The sequence below is a fragment of the Sardina pilchardus genome, chromosome 15, assembly GCF_963854185.1.
Source record: "Sardina pilchardus chromosome 15, fSarPil1.1, whole genome shotgun sequence".
Lineage (NCBI taxonomy): Eukaryota > Metazoa > Chordata > Actinopteri > Clupeiformes > Clupeidae > Sardina > Sardina pilchardus.
In genome coordinates, this window is record NC_085008.1 from 8,039,122 (window position 1) to 8,046,621 (window position 7,500).

Here is a 7,500-nt window from a genome sequence, read left to right on the forward strand (position 1 = left end):
TGGCGCAGGTTTTCAAAGCTGCCACCTTGACGTTTTAAAAAAATATGACAGGCTGAGAATCACAATCATGCAAGAGAGGTAGAAAAAAAATCCTGGTTTGTAACGTTGTTTTAATCCTGTCTTTTGATATTTATATATTTATTAATTCATTTATTCACCATCTGCATTTTTCCAATGATCAATCACAGCCTAATGGAGAAAGCTCTTGAACATTTAGTAGTCAAGTCAGCACAGATCGTGATTAATATTTAAATATGCAATCTCTCCCTCCTACCTCTGACTCACCTGATGGGACTTGTGTCGAAAGTTTAATTCAGAGGGACAGCTCTCAGCTGATGTTTGGAAAGTATTTTGGAAGCTGAGGGGAGCCGCTTTTTTAAAACCGAGGAAAATATAAATGCTGCTCCAGGTCAAATGCCTCAGAGCACGATCAAAGCTCTCTACGAGCGCACCTTGTTTTAACTTGAGAGAGAAGCCTTCAGTAGCAACCAGGCGGATCAATATACTCAGCTACACAGGCAAACAAACAAAATAAGCAGTGCATTCAGAAGGCATTCAGACCCCTTCAGCTTTTCACATTTTTGTTATGTTGAATATTTATATGAGTTTATTTCAGTTTCCTGTTTTCGCCTTGTCATTAAAGGGTATAGAGCTTACTTTTTTAATAGCTATGAATTCAGAAATGAATTCCCCAATTATATACTGTAGAGAGTTCTCAGCTTGGACTCATGCCAACCAGCTGTGAGGTGAATCGTGACCATACACATTTTATTTTGAGCAGAAAAACAGAAAAAGGTACAAGACTGTATACATATTTCATTTTCAGAGAGGAACCACTCATCCCATCAACCTTTAAAAATGACACCTTTTCCAACCTAACTATGGTTTACACTTCCTCCTAAAGTCAACAAGGTGACTAGAGTTTACACTGAGAAAAGTCAAATTTCAAGGTGAGAAATCATTAAATGACCAAGCATTTCTCCACACTATACCTCAGCCACTATCTTTGCTTCAGCACATAACGAAAGTTACGTATGTAACTACGGTTCTATGAATCCTGGATGACCGCCAGAGGCGGTGCTTCAAGCACTGAATAATACATCTCGCGCATGCGTAGTTCGAGTGTTTATACCAACAAAGTCACACGTGACCCCTGATGACCCCGGAGAAACCATATGTTCCGGTGTCATCAGAGGATCTGTTCCTACAGAATCTTCTCGCGAGTACACGAGGATTCTGAGTGACAGAACGCTCTGGCGGTCATCCAGGATTCATAGAACCGTAGTTACATACGTAACTTTCGTTCTATTTCATCCTTACTGACCGCCAGAGGCGGTGCTTCAAGCACTGGATGACTCATACCAAAAAAGTCACGAGGAATCTAAAACACACCTCAGTGAGATGAACCCGCAGAGTCTGGCAACAGGACCACACCTAACGGATGGGGAGCAGCAACATTCACCCGGTAAAACCTGGAGAAGGTACTCGGCGATGCCCATGATGCTGCCCCACAGATGTCCTCCAGGGGCACGCCGCGCAAGGCTGCCCACGATGTTGAAACCGCCCTGGTAGAGTGGCACCGCACCCCTGATGGCGGGGGGTGACCACCTCCCTTATACGCCTGGGTAATGGCGTCCACCACCCAATGAGACAGCCGCTGCCTGGAGAGGGCACAGCCCCTTCTAGGACCACCATAGCAAAGGAAGAGCTGGTCCGACTGCCTGATACTGGCAGTCGCGGCTACATAGGCTCTCAGAGCCCGCACAGGACACAACGGTTGTAACCTGTCTTCCCCCTCTGGGGGAACAAATTGTGCCAGGTGGATAGGACTGTTGAGGTTCGATGATGACAGAACCTTAGGAAGAAAAGCTGAGTTCGGCCACAGGGAAACCCCTGAGCCATCTGAGTTCCACCTCATGCATGAGTCGCTCACAGACAGAGCATGAAGCTCCCCGACACGTTTCGCTGACGTAATGGCGAGGAGAAAGGCAGCTTTAGCAGAGACCCACTTCAGCTCCGCCTGAGCCAGGGGTTCAAAGGGAGGCAAACACAGAGCATCGAGCACCAAGTGCAAATCCCAGGCTGGGGCGCGGCGTACTCGTGGGGGGCGCAACCGCCACGCACCCTTCAAGAAAAGGGACACCAGTCTGTGGCAGCCCACCGTGCCATTATCCACCCGAACATGTCGAGAGGAAATGGCCGCCACGTACACCCTCAGAGTAGCGGGGGACCGGCCGCCATCAAGGAGTGACTGGAGGAACTCCAAAACCTTTGGAACGGAACAATGCAAAGGGTCCTCACCCCTGTCCGAACACCATGCAGTAAACAGCTGCCACCTATACTCATACTGTGCCCGGGTAGAAGGCGCCCTCGCATTCAGTATGGTATTGCATACACCATTCGAACACTCAGTCAGCAGCGGGTCGGGCCCTGCAGTGGCCAGACCCACAGCTGCAGGCAGAGAGGGTCGGGATGCCAGATCTGACCCTGTAACTGAGACAGGAGATCTCTCCTGTCGGGGAGGCGCCATGGTGAACCGCTGCAGAGCTTGTGCAGCAGTGGAAACCACGTTCTCCCTGGCCAAAAGGGGGCTACCAACAGCAGCCTGTGACCCTGCTGGAGGACCCTCTGTAGCGTCGGTAAAATCAGAGGGATCGGCGGAAACGCGTAGAGGAGAACTTCCGGCCAATCGTGGGCGAGAGCATCCTGGCCCAGAGGACTGCTCTCCTCTGTCCAGGAGAACCAGAGGGGGCAATGGGTCGACTCTTCCGAGGCAAAAAGGTCCACCCTTGCCCTGCCGAACATGCCCCAGATATTGAGAACTACCTCTGGATGAAGCCGCCACTCCCCCGGCGGAGGCTTGCAACGGGAGAGTAAGTCTGCCGCCTGATTCCGGTCCCCAGGCAAATACATCGCCCTCAAGCTGGCCAGGCGTGGAGCCGCCCACAGCAGGAGGTCCCAGGATGCTTGTAGTAGCTGGGCAGACCTGGTGCCACCTTGGTGGTTTATGTGAGAGACGGTCGAGACATTGTCGGACCGCACAAGCACATGTCGGCCTCCCAGGAGAGGAAGAAACGCTTGCAATGCCCTGTGCACAGCCCGCAGCTCCAGAACATTGATATGCTGTGAGCGTTCCTGTGCAGACCACAGCCCCTGAGCTGTCCGGTTCTGCCACACAGCACCCCACCCTGAGAGGGAGGCATCTGTTGTGACCGTCTCCCGACGGGATGCAATGGAACCCATGGGCATGCCTTGGAGGAGAAATGAACGCTGCCTCCACGGGGCCAGAGCAAGAAGGCAACGGTGGGACACCTTGAGTCTCCTGTGCCGGTGCCTCTGAGGATCCAGACGAAAGCTGAGCAACCACCTCTGGAGGGGACGCAGCGACAGCAGTCCTAAAGGAACCACTGCAGCAGCAGCCGTCAGTTTTCCCAGGATGCGCAAGAACTCCACATAATGGAACTGCCTGCCCTCCTGAAACAGGAGGAGGCGACAAAGGATGTCGTCCACCCGTCGTGGCGACGGGCAAGCCTTCATGGTGACCGCATTGAGAGTCACCCCAAGAAAAACTGTGCTCTGCGATGGTTCCAGGCAACTCTTTGTGAAATTCACCCTGAGGCCCAAGCGGGCCACATGGGAGAGAAGACACGTTGTGTCCAGGGCCAGCTGAGACTGGGACGGCGCACAGATGAGCCAGTCGTCCAGATACGGCAAGATCTTCATGCCCCGCGACTGCAGGTGCGAGAGGGCTGCCGTTACACACCTGGTGAACACCCGTGGGGAAAGGGAGAGACCAAATGGGAGCACCCGGAACTGGAAATGACGCCCTTGAAAAGCGAACCGCAGAAACTGCCGATGGTGTGGCGCTATGGGGACGTGAAAGTAGGCGTCCTTCAGGTCCACCGATGTAAACCATTCCCCTCTGGCAACGGTACGAAGAACCTCTGCAGTGGTTAGCATATGGAACCTGAAGACCTTCAGGAACCGGTTGAGGCCCCTCAGGTCGAGGATAGGGCGGAGTCCGCCATCTTTCTTTGGTACAAGAAAGTAAGTCGAGTAGAACCCCCTGGGTTGCAAAAGGGGATCTACTGGCTCGATGGCACCCTTGTCCAGGAGGGCGGACAACTCCTGGGTAAGGGCTTGAGCTTTTGCCGGGTCGCGTATGATGGTCATCTTGACCCGGCCATGGGTTGGGGGCCGGCGTCGGAACTGAAGTTTGTACCCGTTGGTCAAGGTGGAACGCACCCACGGGTCCCTGGTGGAAGCAGCCCAGTAGCTGAGCTGCTGCTGGGAAAAACAGCCGACGTCCGGCCCCGGGGCCTCAGCGGCGGGCCCCCCGGCCTCTAAAGGCTCCAGGGGTACGACGGGCAGCATGGGGTCGCCCAGAGGGCTGTTGCTCAGGTGCCCGAAAAGCCTGTGCCTGCTGTTGAGCAGGCTGTGGACGTGGGCGCTGAGACCTAGGGTAGCCCCTGGGGTAAGCCTGTGGACGAGAGCTGCGCTGTGGGGCAGCTGGAGGACCTCTAGGCCTGCTAGGAGGAGGCACACTTCTTTGAAGCCCAGACAGCTGCTGGCGAGTCCTTCCAGCTTGGACCGTTCGCTCAAGAGCTTCCAGAGCTGCGGAACCAAACAGCTCCCCCGGTTCCACCGGAACACTGCGGAGGGTTCTCCTGCAGGCCTCAGTGAGGGGCGATTGCGCCAGCCAAACCTGCCGGCGAGCCTGAACTAGAGTAGACATCACTCGCCCCAACTCTCTAGACATTAACGCAAAGGCCTGTAAGGAAGCATCGCTGAAGCTGTGGACGGAAGAATCCAGTTCAGCCTCCTGTAGGGATGCTGACAGGGCAAGCAGGAGGTGGGACATGGAATTACCCATGCGTCCCAATGCGCGCCGCTGCATCATAGGCCTTCGACAGCAAGTCATCAGTAACCCGACACTGGGGACGAGGACACCTTGCATCCTGTCTCAGAGCCTCATCGGGTGAGACGATCAAAGCTGCAATAGTCGGCTCAACCACGGGCATGCGGTCCAAGCCAAACTTGGACGCATCCTGCATAGCTGCCAGGGTTCGGCCATCAGATGTAGCATGAGAGAGGGCTCTAGAATCCCTCCAGCATGCCTGTAACTCCCTCAGATATTCCTCTGATGGAGGTACAGTAAAGTGAACGGGGGCTGGGGCACGCCTGAAGAAAGCACTGGCCGGAGCCGGCTGAGCCTGTGGCACGTCCAACTGCAGACGGGCTAGGGCCATGCGAATGGTGGCCCCCATTGAGCAGTCCTCAATACTACCAGCAGTACCACCAGATCCATGGGCCGACGATCGGGAGCCGACCGCAGAGGGATGGGAGGATCCATCCAACTGGAGCACGTCTGGTGCATAGTCATGAAACTGGGCAGCCGACGCTGCCATAGAAAGCACATCCTCCTCCGAAACCAAGGAGGCTGTGGGAGTAGCAACAGAACCTGATTGCCCCGCTCCAGTCCCAGATTGGAAGGCCAGGAGGAGGGACTTCATGTTGTCAAGCTCCACTGTTAATTGGTCCACCTTGGTGGCAAGCCCAGACACCCTAGCCTTCTTCCCGGAAGTGGGGCCTGAGGTCTCAGCAGCCCGACGTCTAGATGGACCAGCCCGTGCAGGAACCAGTCGCTGGGCTGGGGTCAACTGTCCAGGAGACGAAGCAGGGCCTAACAGCTGCTCCACCTGAGTCAGCCTAGTAACCCTGACTGCCCAAGGCATGATACTACAGTTCATGCAGGGGTCGTCAGAAAGACCCTCCCTAAGATGCTCGAGGCCAAGGCATGAGGGACATAGATCATGGCCATCCTCAAGCTGCAGGGGAGCCATACAGGCTGAGCAGGAGTGGCTGCCATCCATACTGATGACCGGCAAAGCGACAGAAACTGGGAGAGGGAGCGAAAACACAACCTTCACCAATAAATGTGGCAAAAAAACACAACAGCGACAGAAACTGGGAGAGGGAGCGAAAGCACAACCTTCACCAATAAATGTGGCAAGAGACAATAGCGACAGAAACTGGGAGAGGGAGCGAAAGCACAACCTTCACCAATAAATGTTGCAAAAAACAAGTAGTCAGCACATTCATATATAGCCTGTAGCCTATATATAGTTTTTTTTTTTTTTTTTTAAGTGTTTATTTATTTATTTATTTATTTTTTTTTTTTTTTTAATATATATATATCTATATATATATTATTATTATATTATTATCATCGTTATTATTATCAATCCATTAATATAATTGCTCAGTAGAAGCCAAATAATAACCTCTATCCACATAGAGTAGCATCAACAATGAAACAGGCACAACCGAGTTGGCACGAAAACAGCAAAGCGCAGTCAAAGCAAAAGACGCTGACGACAGTCAACTACAAGAACGCAACGTTAGAAGAGAGTAAACGGGCATGCAATGATTAATTACAATACCTAGCTCCAATCTACGACACAATAGCCTACTTACCGCAAGCACACCAATCCACGATACAGTACTTACCGCAAGCACACCTTAGTTAGCTTCCAACAAAATAATAACGCAGGTTACCAATGCCGGGAGAGGGAGCGAAAACACAGCCTTCACCAACAAACGTAACGACAAACAAGCTGACTCACATTTAGGTTGCACAATGACGGGGAAAGGAGCGAAAACGCTGCACCGACACAAGTAAACAACCAATAACAAAACGTAACCAGCCGAGGAAGACACAAAATAGCCAACAAACCTCTCGGTTGGAGTTCGTCGCAGCCTCTGAAGGGCGAGCAGCAGCCCGCAGCTCCGAAAATTAAATTTCCACGAGGCCACCAGCAACGAACGATCAATGAAAAAATAGCTTAGATCCTTAGCACTACACTCACGAACCTACGATGCGAGAAGATGAAAAGGAACAGATCCTCTGATGACACCGGAACATATGGTTTCTCCGGGGTCATCAGGGGTCACGTGTGACTTTGTTGGTATAAACACTCGAACTACGCATGCGCGAGATGTATTATTCAGTGCTTGAAGCACCGCCTCTGGCGGTCAGTAAGGATGAAATAGAACAACCAAGGGTTGAGGAAGGGTTACATCATAAACCTTTCCATGCCAACGGCGATCTCCACCAATGAAAGACACTGCTTTACACTTTAGGATTCTGAGTAGTTCTTCTCTGTGAAATTACAAATAAAACATGTTTTTCTTAATACAAGGCTGATATCTTAAGAACGTGTGGTGTCCACATTAGCATATACAACTGCTTGCCAGTCCTGAAGCTTGTGGTAAGTCTACCTGGGTTACGATCTACGGCTGATAATCAAAGGAGAAATGACTGAGAAAATGAATGGGATTTTCATTTCCAGAACCAGAGTTAATGAAGGAAAAAGTATTTAAACAATTTCAGCAAAGGGGTCTGAAAGATTTCTGCTTAAATAGTCATTCACACGCATACATTCTCACACACCACACCCAAACACTGGTTTCTGTTTTCACATGGGGACCATAACTCTT

General features: G+C 51.8%; 1 protein-coding gene across 1 annotated transcript in view; it reads right to left on the reverse strand.

Annotated features, from left to right (window-relative positions):
• sema6bb (sema domain, transmembrane domain (TM), and cytoplasmic domain, (semaphorin) 6Bb) overlaps positions 1 to 7,500 on the reverse strand; it is a 127,723-nt gene that overhangs the window by 45,250 nt on the left and 74,973 nt on the right. The gene's annotated exons all lie outside the window — the stretch shown is intronic.